The following is a 19,016-nucleotide window of genomic DNA, read 5'->3' as shown; positions in this document are numbered from 1 at the left end:
GGGAGAGGGAGCAAAGAGGGGAGCTGAGATAGGGGTGAAGGATGAGTGGTCCGGGCATTTTCTCAAAATGGAGATTCTAGAAGGAGCGCACTAATTTGAGAAGGGGACTACAGAGTTGAAGAGATCTTCCAGGGTAGGAAAGTGGTTCAATCACGGATGTAAAGTTGGGAAATTCATATGTTTGTCTGTTCAATTAGATCATATTCCCTTTGAGGGCAAAGATGGTGTCTTTATTGGGAGAAATAATGAGGAATGGATCAAGAAGAGTGTATTTTCCCTAGGAGAACACACCAAAAAAATAGTGGAAAGGTCCTTAATGCAGAAAAATTGCCTGGGCCAAATATGTCGGGTGGGGAAGAGGAGACCTCAAACATGAGTCTGGTGCTAGGAGGTGGTACAGGATGGGGCCGTGGTTGGAAGGAGTTCACCTGGACTCGAAAAGATTCTTTTGCAGGCACTGTACCTTTAACGATTCTCTAGGAAGTCTCTCACATTTGGAATCATTTCCAGGAAAAGTGTGGATATAGGGGGAAATAACCAGGGAATAGAAAAGGGTTAAGAAATGGCAGTGGTCATCCCCAAGTGCAACCTTGGGATGCAAGAAGAACAATGCAGAGGACCTTGGGCCAAAGCATCCTCCTCATAAACTCCCATCACTCCTGCCCTAGTTACAGCTCAGAAGTTTTTGCAAAAAAGTAGGCTAGTGTCCACTTCTCCTCCTTGTAGCTCACAGAGCTATCGAAGTACCAGTATCACTGCAAACCAAAGCAAAGAGAAACCTCTGCTCTCTCCCAATGGCCAATCAAGGCAAATTTGTGATCACATAAAATTCCTAGTTACACAAGAGAGATAGTAAGTTTATTCAGTCTAGAGTCTTTACATGCATTTACTGACAAGTAAAGTTTTCTTTTGAGGAGGAAGCTTCAGAGGCAAAGGTCCAGATAATTTATCCTCATCAGTGGCATAGCCACTTGATAGCTATCAGCACACCTGCTTGAGAATCTCGCCAAGCTACCAGATGCTTGTGATGGAAAACACTTGTCGCAGAGAGATCACACTTCTCTAAAGGCCAACTATATCCCAATGAATCACCTTTGCAATCTGTTTCAGATAATCACCAACAGCACTATCTGTATTCATAATTGCCAAAATGTGCGAGTAGTTATTAAAATATTGATTAAAGAGAACAAACAACCATTTATCATCACAGAAGAGTAGTTTTTAACTGCTTTTATCTTAGTGCAGCTTCACTCACAGGCTAAAAGGGCTCTCAGTCAACTTGGGCTATAAACATCGCAAAATGTGATCAGAATATAGCAGAGGTTATTTTAATTTTTGAGAGAGACAGAGAGAGAGACAAGAGACAGAGGCAGGCTCAAGCTCACTGTGATTACTAATGGAGAAAACCTCACTATAAGAGATGCATTTTCATCCCATTTCTAGGCAAATCATCCTCTGCTGCTTTTTTCCTTTTCTATGTGCCAATCGAAGTAGCTAGGTGGCACAGTAGACAGAGTGCTGAGCCTGGAGTTAGGAAGACCTGAGTTCAAATCCCAGCTCACTTACAAGCTGTATGATGCTTGATAAATAATTTAACCTCATTTTCCTGCTTCTTCATCTGTAAAATGAGCTGGAGAAGGAAATGGTAAACCACTCCAGTATCTTTGCCAAATGGGATCACAAAGATTTGGACGTGACTGAAACAACTGAACAACACAAAATAGAGAAAAGAAAATGGGAAGAGGCTCTAATGTCTATATATTATCTATGCCTCCCCGCACTTTCCCATCAAATTAACTGATAGCCAGGCAAAATACCTTAGAATATTTTTTTTGCCTTTTTTTTTTTTTTTTTTGGTGAGGCAATTGGGGTTAAGTGATTTACCCAGCGTCACATACAGCTAGTTAAGTGTCAAGTGTCTGAGGCCAGATTTGAACTCAGGTCCTCCTGACTCCAAGGCTGGAGCTTTCTCTATGCACTGAGCCACCTAGTTGCCCCCAGAATACTTTTTTAAGTAGTTAAATTCCATCTTAAAACTGAAACTAGGGGCAGCTAGGTGGCGCAGTGGATAGAATACTGGCCCTAGAGTCTGGAGAACCTGAGTTCAAATGCAGCCTCAAACCAAATACTTGACACTTACTAGCTGTGTGACCCTGGGCAAGTCACTTAACCCCAACTGCCTTAAAAAAAAAAACACACACACTGAAACTAAGACAACTCTAAAACTATATATATCAGAGCAGTTGAAATCTGAGTTGCTATAAGAAATTTTTTCACTTGAAATGTTCTATCTGTGAATTATCTGTCTATGGAATAGTTCTATCTATGAATTATAGATTTAGATGACTCCCCCCCCAAAAAAACAAACAACAAAAACCAAAAATCCCTCTAACCACAGAGCACACCACTAGACACCGCCCTATACGATGACATTGTGCATTAATCAATATTCTTTGAAAATGGCCATCCATTTGACTATAAATCACCATTGTGTAATAGTCTAGTAACTCCATTAATATGAAATTAAATTATTTGACATTTATTCTTAGTGAGCCCATGTTGGCTCTTACGCATTACTTCTTTTCACTTGTAAATGCTCACAAACTCTCCATTCACCAATCTGTTCTAAATATTTGTTAGAAATCAATGCCAAACTCACTGGTCTATAGTTTGTCAAATTATATCATACTTTTTAAAAAATTCATTTTTATTTTCAGTTCCAAATTCTTTCCCTGTCCTTTCACCTTCTGCTATCCATTGAGAAGGCAAGAAAAATAAAACCCTTTACATATACATATAGACATGAAAAACAAATTTCCTTATTAGTCATGTTGGGAAAAAAGGAAAGAAGGAAGAAGTGTAACAAAACATGCTTGAGTTTATACTGAGTCCATCAGTTCTCTTTCTGAAGGTAGACAGCATATTTCATCATGAATCCTTTAGAATTATGATTGGTCTTGTGTTGATCAGAGTTACTAAGTCTTTCAAAGTTGACTGTCTTTAAGGTACTGCAGTTACTGTATAAATTGTTCTGGTTCTGTTCACTTAATTTTTCATCAGTTTCTAGAGTTTTTTCTTTGTTTTTATTTTTCTGGAACCATCCCCTTTATCATTTCTTAGAGCACAATAGCACTCCATAGCATTTGCACACTATAACATGTTCAGCTATTCCCCAATCGATGGGCATTTCCAGTTTCCGATTCTTTGCTACCACAATAAGATCTGCTATAAACATTTTTTGTACATTTGAACCCTTTTTCTTTTTCTTGATCTCTTTTAGGGTGTGAACCTAATAGCAGATCACTGGGTCAAAGGACACCTACAGTTTAACAAATTTTTGAGAATAGTTCTAAATTGCTTTCTAGAATTGTTAGACCAATTCCTTGCTCCATCAAAAGTGCATTACCATTCCTATTTTCCTTTATCTACTCCAGCATTTGTTGTTTTCCATCTTTGGCCAATCTGATGGGTGTAAAGTGGTCCTCAGCATTGCTTTAATTTGCATTTCTCTAATTATTGGCGATTTTGAGTATTCTTTTTCATATGGTTATCGATAGCCTGGATATCTTTTTCTGAAAACTGCCTGTTCACATCTTTTGACAATATATCAATTGAGGAATGGCTCTTATTCTTGTAAAGTTGACCCAGTTCCCTATATTTCAGAAATGAGACCTTTATTAGAGAAACTTGCAGCAAAGTATTTTTCCTAGTTTCCTGTTTTTCTTCTAATTTTTGTGCAAAAAAACTTTTTTGATTTTATGTAATCAAAATTGTCCATTTCATTTCCTGTGAACCTCTCTGTCTCGCCAGGTCATGAACCCCTATACATAGATTTGAGAGTTAATTTCTCCCTGATGTACTAATTTGCTGATATTACCTTTTACATATAAATCATGTACTCATTTTGAACTTATCTTGGTATATGGTGTGAGATGTTGATCTATGCCTAGTTTTGATCAGACTGCTTTCTAGTTTGCCCAGCAGTTTTTGTCAAATAGTGAATTCTTGACCTAAAATCTGGGATTTTGGGTTTAACAAAGACTAGGTTACTGTGCTCATTTGCCTCTATATATTGCATACCTGATCTGTTCCACTGATCAATGTATTTCTTGTCCAGTATCAAACTGTTTTGATGATTAGACACAGTAAAGTTTGAGATCTGGTACTGCTAGTTCCCCTTCCTTCACAGTTTTTTTTTTTCATTGATTTACCTTGATATTCTTGACCTTTTATTCCTCCAGTTGAATCTTACAATTTTTTTCTAGCTCTAAAAAGTAATTCTTTGATAATGTGATTGGTATGACACTGAATAAGTATATTAATTTAGGCAGCATTGTTGTCTTTTTTTTTTTTTTTTGCAAGGCAATTGGGGTTAAGTAACTTGCCCAGGGTCACACAGCTAGTAGGTGTCAAGTATCTGGTCAGAAATCAAATTTGAACTCAGGTCCTCCTGACTCCAGGGCCGGTGCTCTATCCACTGCACCACCTAGCTGGCCCACTGTTACCTTTATTACATTGGCTCAGTCTAGCCATGAACAATTAGTATTTCTTCCAATTATTTATATGTTTTCATTTGTGTGAAGTGTTTTGTATGTTTTTCCTTGATATTCTTGACCTTTTGTTTTCCAGATGAATTTTGTTATTACTTTTTCCAGCTCTATAAAATAATTCTTTGGCAGTTTGTTTGGTATTGAACTGTAAATAAGTAAATCAACTGAGGTAGAATCGTCATTGTTTTTATATTGGCTCAGCCTACCTATGAGCAATTAATATTTCTCTAATTGTTTATATCTGTCTTTATTTGTGTGAAGAGTGTTTTGTAATTGTGTTCTTGAGTTCAAATCTAGCCTCAGATACTTATGAGTTATGTGACCCTGGGCAAGTCACTTAACCACTGTCTGCCTCAGTTTCCTCATCTGTAAAGTGGGAATAATAACACATATCTTCCAGGGTTGTTGTGAGGATCAAATGAGACCATATTTGCAAAGCATTTTGCAAACCTTAAAGTGCTATATAAATGCTAGCTATTAACTTATTTGCCCTTACAAATTCTTCCAGAAGACACAGATTTCTGATGTATATTGTTCCTGACCTCTGATAACCACAAAATTTTTTTTAAAAAAATTTTATTTTTATTGTTTTTACATCACCATCATTTCTAAATACATCCTTTATCCTTCCCTATCCAGTAAACCATCATTTATTTAAAAAAAAAAAGAATTAAAAAAGAAAGGAAAAAAAGGCCCAAACCACCAATGTCTCAGCTATGCTTGCCAGTACAAAATGTCCCAGTTTCAGCTTAATCTTAAAACTGTGATAAAATTTCTGGAATATCAGTTATTTGCACTACTAGTCTCAGATTCTCTTCTAAGTTTAAATTGGATCTAAGTTGGGTTATTATGTTGACACAGTGAACAATTGTACGTTTGGTTTTTCCTATTTACATTGGTGTGTATTCTTTTTCTCTTTCTGCATCACTTCATTTGAGTCTTCCCATTTCTCTCTGTACTCATCAAACCCATTGTTTCTTATGGTACAGTAATATACTATTACATTCAAGAGCCATGAATCTGTTTATCCATTTCCGAACTGATGGGCATATTATTTGTTTCCCATTCTTTACTACTACAAAAAGTTCTGCCTCCTTCCCTAGGCACACATTTCTCTGATAAAGTCCTTTACGTTGTTTCTCCTGTACAATTCCTCACTGGTAATGGGTTGAAGGGTATATGCCTACCTTGGATCTCTCCATTGTGCTCTAAGTGACCCCAAACTTTAATTCTTCAGAGAACGTGGTATTCCATTGTTTAGAGTCATTAAGGGCTTGATATAATTTCTGAAGAGCAATTTTTCCTTCTCTTCTCCTATTGAATTCTGGGTCCATCTAATTGTCCACAATCAGCATCTATCCAAGATACATGTACTGATATCAGGACATGCTAATCAGGCCAAGCTTTGCTGAGTAATTATGGATCTGATTTAGGATGTGATACCATGTTCCAAGGCTGGATGAAATCAACAAAATGTCATTGGCATGCAAACATCTTCAAAACCTCACCTTCTCCTGTATAAAGAAGACTTCTATTTGGACTCTCTGTTGGACATTCTCTACGATAGTAGCAAACGCATTTGATGAGCCTAAATCTCCCTACTCTGTGCCTCACTTGACTTTAATAACTAGAGGGTCTTGTTACATATTCCAAGAAATTATGTATGATTTTAGCAAGTGCACGGGAGACATCTTGTTGGAGAACCTTTTGTCCTAATGAAGAAAATGGTTTTTGTTTTGTTTTGTTTTTGCAATTGACTAATAATAAATAGTGGATTCTCATCTTTTTTTTTTAACATCTGTTGCCAATTATATAACTTATGTAGACTATCATTTGTGAAAACCTGCCTGTTCCTATCTTACACTTTCATCAAAGGATATCCTCCCAGTACATGAGTAGATTAGTCTTTGAACATAAAGGAAAGTTGAAATATGGCAGATATATTTTCTCAGGTGCTTTCAAAAAAAAAACCCATAAAGTTTGAGTGTTTTCCCCCCAAACCTTTGCTATCCTCTCCTGTTTTTAAAAAAAATTGAGAAATGCTCTTTCGGGACCTTCAAAATTGTTTTGTATCCAGCATGAACCTCTTTTTCCTATGTGTCCTTGGCTTGGTATGAGTATAAACAAATTACCATCAGGTGGAAGGAGCTTACCTTCAGACATAATCACAGACCCTTGACACACTGATGTATATGCTACATCCTCCCAGTGAAATGTAAACTCCTTCATTTTTCTTTTTGTATTTCCAGCACCTAGCACAGAATCTTTACAGAATAAACACTTAACAAGTGTTTGTTTAAGTGAATTGGGTGTGCTATCTCCTTTGGAAGGTGTGTGTTGGTGTGTCCTCTTGGGGTGCCACTTGTTCCAGGGAGGGCATCATTCAATCATATGCTGTGTGCATTTCCTTAAGGGTGTCTCGGTCATTTGGCATTCACTGTGCTGTGATGCTGCCTCAGGGTCTAGGGCACAAGTGGTAGGGACCAGTTGGGATGTGATCTGTGATAATTTTGTGCTATTTGGTTTAACAGAGCTGTATACTTGATCAGGGACTTTTGAGACAACTCCTTCCCATCAAGGGGAGCTCAAGGGACAGGTTTGATCCTGGAACTTAAAGTCTAGTGGGAAGTAAAATACATACATTATCCCACAACTGAGGGGTAGAGTTTACTAGATTGTCAACTCCTTCGCAGGGGGTGGGGGTGGGTGGGGAGAGTAGGGACATGACTTACTTGTCCTTCTATTTCCTTTAGCACCTACCAGAGTACATTGCCTTTAATAAATGCTTGTTGAATGAATAACAAATTGAAAAAATGCATTAGATTTTAAGTCAGTGGACTTGTCCCAGTTCTATCACTGGGTGGCCACAGGGAGTTATTTAACCTCCCTGGGCCACAATTTGCTGATCTATAAAATTAACATATGAGACAAAGTAATCACTAGTATTTCTTCTAGCTTCAAAGTCCTAATTGAGATAAACAGTAAAACCTCAACTAACTATATGGGGTGGGAGGTGTGCATAACAGGAGGATTATTCTGTTAGTATGGCCTGGGTCTGACACAGATTAATATTAATTGTTATTATTAGTAGTAGTAGTATTAATGTTTTATATTTATTATTATTGTTGTTAAGCAGTTTCAGTCTCGTGTCTGATTCTCTGTGACTCTATTTGGGGTTTTCTTGGCAGAGATACTAGAATGGTTTGCCGTTTCCTTCTCCAGCTCATTTTTCAGGTGAGGAACTAAGGCAAACAGGATTAAGTGACTTGATCAGGGTCATACAGTAAGGGTCTGAGGCCAGATTTGAACTCAGGAAGATGAAATTTTCTGACTTCAGACCTGGAGCTCTATTCACTGGGCCACCTACCAGCCCTTTCTATTTATAATGCTGCACAATCCTATTAAAGTACAGAATAATGATGCTAGAGTAAGGCAGGGTCCTCATTCATCAAATAAAGGTTATGTTCTGTCTAATGTACTTATTACTCAGGGTGGAAAAACATACTAACACACTTCAGAAAGTTTTTCAGTAACAAACTCTGAAACAAAATACTCCATTCCCTAATCACTTGGGTTAGACAAGGCTTTGCTATAATATGCAACTTATTACTGAAGCATGAATTTGTTGATCATAGAGAAGGAGAGGGTGGGAAGAGAGGGCACATCTCAACATTGAACAAATACTATAAAAATTCACAGAGAACCTAATCCTTATTATCTTTTAAGGGGGCAGCTAGGAGATAGAGTGCTGGGCTTGAAGTCAGGAAGACTCATCTTCCTGAGTTCAAATCTGACCTCAGACACATTTAGCTGTGTGACCTGGGTAAGTCACCAACCCTATTTGCCTCAGTTTCCTCATCTGTAAAATGAGCTGGAGAAGGAAATGGCAAACCACTCCAGTGTCTTTGCCAAGAAAACTCCGAATGGGATCGCAAAGAGTCAGACACATCTGGAAAACAATTGAACAGCAACAACAATTACCTCTTGAATGAAAGATACAAACTCCTTTGTTTATCATTCAAGGCCTTTCACAACCTGGTTCCAGCCTACCTTTCCAGCTTTATTGCACGTTATTCTTCTCCACAAACTCTAAGGTCCAACAAAACTGTTCTTCAGACACAATACTTCACTTGCCTTCTCCATGTCTCTGTGTGGGTTGTTTCCTTTGACTGGAATGCAATTTCACCCCAACTTCATCTCTCAAAAATCCTGGTTTACTTCAAGGCTCAGCTTATACAATAGTTTCTATGTGAAGCCTTTCTTGATTTCCCCTTCCCACCCATTTTCAAACTTTCCTTTCAAAATCACTATATTTGTTTTTCAAAATCATTATATGTATGTATTATATTATCATATTAGATTTATTTATGTAGTAATTAATATACTAATAATAAATAATTCATGTTAATTAATATATTACATATTATATCATATTTATTTATATTTATTTTTATGTATCTATTGGGGTATGTATTGTCTCCCCCAACTAGACTGTAAGCTCTTTGAGGGCAGGGGCTGTTTCACTCTTCTCTTTGTATCCTCAGTGTCTATTACAATGCCTGATGTGTAGTAGGTATTTATTAAATGCTTATTGGTTGATTAATTGTGATATTGTGTCTGGCATTGTGTGTTCTCATGGGCTGTCATTCAATCCAATCTTCTTCTCACTCAGTCCAGAAATTTCAAGGATTGCTGGGCGGCAAAATTAGCTCCTCACACACTCAAAAAAAAAATGCTCATAGGATCATAGAGTTCAGAGGTCATCTAGTCCAGCGCTTCTTAAACTGTGGATCATGACTCCACATAGGGTCATGAAAAATTTGGCAAGAGTAAAAGGTTTCTGAACACACAATGACCAAAAATTCATTACAAATCAAACATGTGATGAATCCGAGGTATTTCTGGCCGCGCTTGCCCACGCTGCATCTTGAACTTCACTGCTGCCTTGGTTCTGATCTTTGAAATGCGTATGCCATCATGCCAGGCAATGCCAATGAACACTGCCAAAATGTGAAATGGGATCGCGAGTGGAAAAAGTTTAAGGAGCCTTGGGCTAGTCCAAACCCCTCATTTTATAGATAAAGAAAATGAGGCCCAGAGAATGGGGCCTCGAGTGAAATGACTTGCTTAGAACAACATAGGAAGTAAGTTACAGAGGTGAGATCTGAACCCAGGTCCTCTGACTGCAAATCTATTATGTCATGTTGTATGTATCCAGTCTTTCTACTCTATCACATGACCTCAAATGCTGATCTCTGTGCTACAGAATGGAATCGGTAGAAGGTATTGGAGTGAGGTAGGGCTGAGGGGTCCACCTTGAAATTCATCCATGGGACTTAATACAAAAGTTCCACTAACAGGACTGTCAAGATGACAACCTCATAATAGCACCAGAACAAGGCTAGCGAACACAGATTTTGTAGGGTCTTAGGATAATGCCCAGAAGGTACATAAGGCCATATGGGCACAGAAGTCGGTGTTGCTTAGCAAGTGCTTCTGGTCTAAATCAGACCCCAGGTCTAGGCACTATATGGAAAGTGAATTATTGAAACAAATTGTGTGAAGATATTCTCCAATCAATTCGGAAAGTTCTTCCCTGAGGAAATCCTTACACAGTTTCTAACTGCTTTTTACACTTGCTTCTTGAAATCCTTCCCATGAAGTCTGCTCTTGAGTCACAATAAATCCCAATTTCTTTTTTGGCTTTCCTTTCAATCTTATTCATTACTCTGAAACTGCTCAAGCCTTCTTATATTCTACTCTGCTCATCCTGCAGACCTGTTACCTTTTCCCAGTTTCTTTCCCCTCATGGCAAATCTCCTTTGTAATCAATGCAATCCCTTTTGTTTCCTTTCTTTTTTTTCTTTTTTTTTTTTTTGGCAGTTGGGGTTAAATGACTTGCCCAGGGTCACACAGCTACTAAGTGTCAAGTGTTTGGTCTGAGGCCAAATTTGAACTCAGGTCCTCCCGACTCCAGGGCCAGTGCTCTCTCCACTGTGCCACCGAGCTGCCCCCTTTTGTTTCCTTTCAATGACAAGCTCCCTTTCCCACCACTCCCATTGTTGGAAAATACACCTCCTACTGCCCAGGCACCAAAATGCTTGCTTTTTTTTTCGCTATTAAATTCTTCCAAGGAGATTTTTCTCCTGGAAAAAAAAAATTCTAACTTCCCCTCTCCCACACCAACACTGCACACACGGATTGTCATCAGATTACTATTGTGTTCCCCTTTCATGTAAACACATCTTTGAGGGGGGTGGGGTGAGGATCCAACTTAATTTGCCTTCTAAAATATCTACTGATTGATTAAAGAGAGTTATTTTTTCTTCTCCAACTTGTGCCCCAGAGATCCCAGTTAAAGTAATACGATAGTGGTATTCCAGGGAGTCATTAAAATATTTCTATGATTTTCAGTTTCTATTTATTTACTGAACTTATGTGACTGTGCATCTGGCTTTTAGTTCTCCTATTATTAATGGAACATTTCATTCCATCTTTTCCGCCATTTCACAGACTAACAACCTTCCAGAACTCTTAGGCTCCTGGCCTTTGTTAGACAAGTAGAGAGGACCAAAGATTTATTCACAAGGTCATAGAATGGTTGGCTGGCTGGTTGGCTGGTTGTTGTCCATTGATCTCCAACGTTGACCCTTCATTCAGAATATTATGTTGCCATTTAGGTGCTTAATACATGATTATTGAATAACTGATTGAGTCTTTGTTAGGGCTCCTCATTTTAAAGATTCTGTTTTCATGGTTATTGAAACAATGCTCTTTGAAGGTCACCAACAATTTCCTAAATGGCAAAATAAGTAGCTGTTTTTGATCCTCCCCTTCTTTTGGGCTAGAACCTTTTTTATTTTTTCTCTTGGCTAGGCAATGGGGTTAAGTGACTTGCCCAGGGTCACATAGCTAGTTAAGTGTTATGTGTCTGAGGCCAGATTTGAACTCAGATCCTTCCGACTCCAGGGCCGGTGCTCTATCCACTGTGCCATCTAGTTGCCTCTCCTCCCCTTCTTTTGGATACCTCTCCTTTCCACAGCATCCTGAAATGCTACATTAGACACTATTTCTCTATTTCTTTCACTAGGTCTTCTTCTTGGGAGTATTCTACAAAGTGTTGCACTTCCATCATTTGTCCTCATCTCTTCTCCCTTTTGTTGTTTTCATTTGCTGGCTTCAACTATGTTCTCTATTCAAAAAGGAAGTAAGCCAGGGGATACTAGAAAGAGAATTTGAGGCCAATTATAGATATGAAATTAGACTGCATGGAAAGTCTCTGCCTTAACATTTGAAAAAAAAGGAGAGGAGTTAAAGTATTGAAGAAATTGAGAATAGTGATGGCCTGGGGTAAATGAAACAGGATAATGATCAACAAGTGAGTTTGTTCATAGGACACAGAGGAAAGATAATTTATTCAGTATTTGTTAGAGCATAGGGAGAGTTGAGGAACCCTTCCTATCCTGGAAGATTAGAAATGGCACCAATACAAAATATTTTGTATATAAAAACCCAACACATTTTTCATTAGTTATAATTACCATAATCTTGTACTCTATGGTCCCTTTATTTTCTACATTTTAAAAATCTTTAGTCCTCCTCCTAATGTGCCCATAAACTTCTCCTTACAATAATTTTATTTGACCTTTTTCCTCATCATAGATCTTTCATCATCAGTCAAAATTCTACATTCTCAAACTTCACATAGTGCAAGAGGCCTTTCCTCCAACACCCTCCATAGATGACTAGTGCCTTCCCCCTAAGATTATCCATTTATACTGAATATATCTTCGGTATATGTAGTTGTTTGCATATTGCATCTCCCATTAGAAAGTGAGTTCCTTAGGGGCAGGGACCATGTTTTTGCATTTCTTTGTATTCCCAGCACTTAGGACAGTGCCTAGCACATAGCAGACACTTAATAAATGCTAATTGTTATCGTTGATGATAATGATAATACTAACAGTTATTACAATAGATTTCTATTCTTTGGTGGCAAGTATTTACGCTGCGATTTTATGCCAGAGGTCAGCAAATTACAGATTTCAAGTCAAATCCAGTCAGCCATCTGTTTTTGTACTGCCTGAGCTAAGTTAACCAAAGTTTTTAAAAAATGCAAAATGAATTCTTAGCTCATGGGCAATACAAAAACTTGCTAACCCCTACTTTATTTCATCATTTTGCTGATTCATTAGTTTTTTTAAACACATGAAAATTGATAGAAGGGGGAAACATTTGTTCAAAATGAGGTGTTGTAATTGTTTAAATGGGTTCCATCATCTTTCTACAGATATAATTACAAAACTATACACACACACACACACACACACACACACATATTTATCCTGAGGCATGCTTATGTAGATATACAATAGATGAATGAAAAATAAGATCCAATTTTCAGGAGAAACCATCCAATTCCAAAAATGTAAATAAATGGACTTAAGAATTCTCATTTTTATTCTCAGCTCCAGTACCAACTTATTCTGCAATCTTATCAAAATGAATACTCTCTTTGTGCCTTTATTCCCCCTCCTGTATGAGTAAGAAAAATATTATTTCTTGCCTATCCACCTCATGAGGCTATTTGGAAGATAAGAAAGGCAAATCAGTAAAAGGTGCCCTTTAAAAGATAGAAGCTGCTTCAATAAAACTAATTATAATATTTTTATAACCATAACTTTCCATCCCCAGTCATTACATGGTAAATTTTCCTAAAAAAAAAAAAAAAAAAAAAAAAAGCAAGTAGGCCAGTACCAACAACTGTCTTTAATTTCAATACATGTATTCCTATGGTTTTAAATTTAAAAGTAAGGAGGATTAGAAGTGATTACAATAAAAATTTCTGGACCACATAGGTATACACACATACCTGAAAACATATATGTATATATGCATATATCCTTCATGACCAAATCTAAAAACAAAAACAAAACAAAACAAAAAAAAAGCTACAACCTTCCATACTCCCATCTAAAAACTGGACTTTTCAAAAGCCCTGTGGTTATTTCCCAAATATATCATGAATTTGAGTTAGGACTTCTATTTTCTGGCTCTCCCTGAGTTATATATTTTTAAATGACAATCAGGAATTTTAACATTCTGAGATGTCAGCTTTCATTTTTGTGAAGGTTCCATTGCACATTCTGCCTCAGCCATCAGTAAACTCCATATGAATCACTTAAAATAATATTTTAAGGATCTGCTATCCCATTAGTATGAGGCCTCTTTTCAACAATGTAGAATGCATATCATCCCTTCATGTAGATAGTTTTATGACATATAGTGGACCAAAAAAAAAAAATCCGCACTGGGTGGCCCACCTGCTGAGGATAATGCTCTTGGAACTTAGCTAGACTGATCCTTGAATGACAAATGACAGTGCACAGCCATGCCCACTTTTGAAGCCTTCCCACCTTGACATGATCTGTCAGCACTTGTATTTCAGCGGCACAGTCTTTAAGGACTGAGGGTTATCTCTATTACACAGCCTTAGAGAAGGACTTTGGCAGAGCAATTAAGTTATATTACCTACAAAATTAGTGTGTCACTTCTTAAATTCCATCTTTAATTCTTCCTTATTGGCCTGTATGTTTTGCTTAAGGTATTTCTGGCATCTCTTGGACCCACACTATTTCCTAACCTCAGCCCCTTCAAAAACCTCATTGAATAGAGTAAGTATGCTGGCTGGGCCAAATGCCACTAGGTCCTCAAACAGCTTGGGCAGGGAATTAGGTTGTTTGGAATTTCCCAGAAAATTTCTTCTCCACCCACTTGGATCTCCAAACTTAGAAATATTCCCTCTAAACAAGAAAGGCCAGAGATATTTTTTTTTCCTTTTGAATCAGTAGAAATCATTGAGAAAACTGATTCAAGGTGAAAGGGAAAGCAAATTGGAGACCTGGTACGTCACTCATAGACCATCCAAAGAACTACCACCCAACCACCACCCTGAAAAAACGGGATAGTTCAGGTCAGACTCCAAATCAGTCCAACAAGCATTTGTGAAGGGCCTACTATGTGCAAGGCACTGAGCTTGGCATTGGGGATACAAAGACCAAATAAAAACAGAATGAAATATAAATGCAAAGTAAGTAACTATGTAAGTTATAACTTGAGGATAAGGGGGAAGTCTTTCCTAAGGAAGCAAGGAAAGGTTTCCCATAGAAGGTAGCATATGAGTTTGGCCTTAAAATGGACTAGGTATTTTAAGAGGCAGAGATGTTTACAAAAAAAAAAAGTTCTTTTCAGGCAATAAGGAAAACCTATTTTAAAAAATGAAGGCAGAAAATAGAGTACCAAGTTTACAGATGAAAAATGATGAGGGTCTGAATCAGAAAGGTGACCATATGAATACAGAGAAGGGCACTGGAGATGTTAGAAGAGTAACACAGACAAAACTTGGTAGCTGATTAGCTATGGATAGTGAGAGAAAGGGGAAAGCCCAAGGGGAATCTTAGGTAGCTTTAGGGCATTAAAAAAATTTATTATTATTATTTTTAATAATTTCCCCAAATTACATTTTTTTTTTAAAGTTTTGAGTTCTAAAGTTTTCTCCCTCCTTGCCCTAATTACCTGAAACATCTCCTCTTCAGTCTTATTTGGACTGTTCATTTACACTGGCTATAAATAAAGGGTTTATAACAGAAAAATAAATTTCAGCTCCTGTCTGCATGATCACAAATTCTAAAAGTGAGGTCTGAATTAATAAAGTTTTATTAATTAATTAAATTAATAAGGTTATATCATAATGAAAAATACACCTCTAACACTTCTGATGCCATCATCAAAACTCTTTTTGAGCATTAAGACTCACATAGCTACTCTGTACCAAGGTGGAAAAATTTGAGGCCAAAGTCACATGACAAATCATGACTGTGGCACTCAAGGTCATTACCATTTGCTGACATTGGTGCATCACAATGTAAAGAATCACCAGCACCTGCCAGCCTAAAAGAACCAGAAACACAGATGGGGTCAGATTCTTTCAATGAAAAAGTACCTAGTAGCCTCTACTTCAACAATTGAGCATGTCAGTCAACAGTTCATCAGTCAGTCAATAAATATTTTTAAGCACTTCCTTAGGGGCCCCAGTGGATTGAGAGTCAGATCTGAAGTCAGGAAATCTGGCTTCAGACATTTACTGTGACCCTGGGCAAGTCACTTAACCCAGGTTTGCCGTAGTTCCCTCATCTGTGAAATGAGTTGGAGAAGGAAATGGCAAATCACTCCAGTATCGTTGCCAAGAAAACTCCAAATGGGATCACAAAGAATCAGACTCTTCCAAACAATAACAAGGACCTACTATGTACTAGGCACTGTGCTATGTGCTGGAGATAAAAAAAGAGACAAAAGATAGTCATTACCCTCAAGGAGCTCACAATCTGATGCTTTAATTTTATTCAGAACAACTTTCTCTAAATAATGGTGGGGGTGGGAGTGGGGGTGGGGGTGAGGATGGTAGAACGGAGAGTCCTTGAATATGGCCTTATAATCAATCTCTCTGAATTTTAGGAGTCCAATCACCATTTCTCTAACAGGGGTTACGATCTGCCTTAGTACAAGGAAACCTCACGAGGTGATTCCCTTTATTCCAGATGAGGGAAGATGAAGCAGAAAGGGAAATGCTTATATTGATTCAGGTGAAGGGAAAAAAGTCTCCCCAAAAGAACATGGCAGCACCAAAATGGGTCACAGGTGGGAAGACAGTTCTGGGGGGCAGGGTAAGGAGGATAGTGAATGAAGGATAAGGAGCATCAATTCCAGCAGGCTGCAATCCAATCTTGAATGCAGCACGAAGGCTTAGTAGGAGTCTGAGACACTGAAATTATCTCTGCAAATGAACAATTACACACTGAAACAAGCCACTTAGCAAAGTGCGGTTAGAACAAAGAGTAGTTCTTAAGGCATTTCAAGCGAGTGTGACAGAATCTGAGACATCGGGGCCCTTCCCCCTGCCACCTACTCCTCTTCACAAGTCTCTGAAAGCAGGGAGCTGTCTAATCTTTGGCAGATGCTCAAGAGATTACTCGGACTGCTAGTTTGCCCCTATCGCAGGCCACTGCCTAAGTACACTGTAAAAGACATTAAAATTCAATATTAGAATGAATAACCATTCTTCCCACACCTAACTTTTCAGTTTTGCTTCTTGACTTGCACAGTAGACAACAAATTTGCTAAGATTTTGCTCAAGCACAATCTTATTTTCTGAAGTTTAGTAGTATCAGAGAAGACCTGCAACCTAGCCATATGCCCAGCCATGCAAAATAATGTAAGCTGCATAGCCAGGTATCTACACTTCTCTCTCTCTCCCTCACAAAACAAATAAACAAAAAGTGAAATGGTAAGGGAAATAAGCAGAATGGTCCTAAAAGAAATGGAATAAACTTTAGGTTTTCTTTTTGTTACATTTTGGTGGGTTTTTTGGGTTACATTTTGGTAGGCAACTCTGTGCGTGTGCGTGTGCGTGTGTGTGTGTGTGTGTGTGTAAAATCAAGGGGAGTCTTGGGTTTTATTCTGTTTTTTTAGGCAATTAGGGTTAAGTGACTTGCCCAGGGTCACATAGCTAATAAGTGTCTAAGAACAAATTTGAACTCAGGTCCTCCTGACTCCAGAACCAGTGTTCTATCCACTGTACCACCTAGCTGTCTCATTTTTTTTAAATAGAGGAAGCTGTTCTTTTTTTCTTTCTTTCTTTTTTTTTAAAAAATACGTTCTAAGCTGACAAATATAAGTCATGCATTGCCATTTTGATCAAAGGGAGGACCAGGTAAGAGGGTGGATGGATCAGAGCAAAACTATTATTACGATCACTAACACCACTACTGGAAAACCAGCTCAGACTGTCACGTGGCCTTTTAGTCACGGATTTCAAGAACTTCACAAATGAATATGAGGGGTAGTATATAAAAGACCTTCCCTTAGCCTAGAAGTAGCTGGATTTGGAGTAAGGAAAAACTGGGAAGGAAAGGAAATCCTGGCTATGACACTTCCCAGGGGTGTTACTCTTGGGAAAATGACATCCTTTATCTGTCTCAGGAAACTCCCTATGACTTATATACCAAATTGTACATGGTTTCCATCTGTATTGGTGGAAGGAATTCCCATTCCAGGAGTTTCCACTGGTGAAGAGAATCTCCAAACTTATGAAATTATGAAGAAGCAGTAAAAGCCATGGGCATATGAAGGGATAGGTATGCTACTTGTAAAAATGAACAGATGTGATTTTAAGATGTATACTTGTTTGGGGAAGTACTACTATTGGCCTATTCAATTTAAACAAAAGCTGTCTTACAATTAATTTTTTCTTTACTTCGGAAGGAAGTATCTGAAGAAGAGTAAGATTCTTGGGAGAGGATGAGGGGAAAGGAGTGTGGAGTAAAGAACCGCCATCAAGGAATTATTTGACAAGGAGAAAACATGGGCTGGCCCCATAGTAAGAATGATGGAATTATGGAATGGTGGATAGCTGTGATATAAAATAATACATGATAAATATTAGGGGCTTTAGGTTTCTATCTTCCTCAGTGCTTTGTACAGTATACTATACATAGTAAGAGATTAATAAATGTTTGTTGAGTGAATAACTGTGGAGGAAAGGGAATTATGGTGGGTTAGAGGTAGAAACTGAGAGGGAAAAAAAGCAGTTAGGACTACCTTTACTCAAGGTACAAACCATTACGACTATCAGAGGCCAAATTTTGCTCTGAGCTGTTGACTATGCCTACTCTGGCTACTAAAAGGCACAGATAAAGGCAATCTATTTCTGGTTATAGCCATGACTGAAGAGGGATGTTCAGTAATAGAAATAAAGACAGAGTAATATTTTTAATAACATTTTTTTCAAGCCATGACTTCATGTTAACACTTGCCATCATTCAAGGCAGTTCATTAGTCAGCTTCACCAGATTTTCAAGTTTGCTCAAGCACATTTACAAATTTCCAAGTGTCAGTTCTTCTATTTAAGGCAGAAGATAAGAATAAAGCCTAGCTCATTGTTTCCCTTCATTTTAATCTGTGTGGGGTCAGAATTTCAAAGAACTTCAAATTTTATTGACTGAAATTCATTTCCCAACAAACACAAAGGTTGCCCTGGGACTTTAACCCAATACTCAAAGCCCACCCTAAGACAAGGGGAGGCTATTCAATAGTTCATAAAAAGCAATGAACATTTTAGTGTAGTTAATTTGGTTACTAAAAAATGGAAATTGTGAAGCCCAGGTTCAATGAGTACCACAGTTAAAGAATTAATGTTTGTTGATTTTTCTATATAAAAATAGAGACCTTACAATGAAAATGAGAGAAATATCAGGGAGCAGAAACTTTATATTTTTCTCCTTTCACTACTGACTCTTTTCCAGAGAAAGTTGGGCAGTTGCTTATTCTAAGTCATTTGGCCCAGCCAATACTGAATGACATTGTGTGTGTGTGTGTGTGTGTGTGTGTGTGTGTGTGTGTGTGTGTGTG

At 37.9% G+C, this 19,016-nt stretch overlaps 1 protein-coding gene across 4 annotated transcripts in view; it reads right to left on the bottom strand.

The window, feature by feature from the left end:
- LOC114031456 (probable palmitoyltransferase ZDHHC14) overlaps positions 1 to 19,016 on the bottom strand; it is a 326,338-nt gene that overhangs the window by 110,096 nt on the left and 197,226 nt on the right. The gene's annotated exons all lie outside the window — the stretch shown is intronic.

This window comes from Vombatus ursinus, unplaced genomic scaffold (genome assembly GCF_900497805.2).
Source record: "Vombatus ursinus unplaced genomic scaffold, bare-nosed wombat genome assembly UNPS02015175.1, whole genome shotgun sequence".
NCBI lineage: Eukaryota > Metazoa > Chordata > Mammalia > Diprotodontia > Vombatidae > Vombatus > Vombatus ursinus.
Note: the sequence above shows the minus strand (reverse complement) of the source record. Positions and strands in the feature narration are given on the sequence as shown.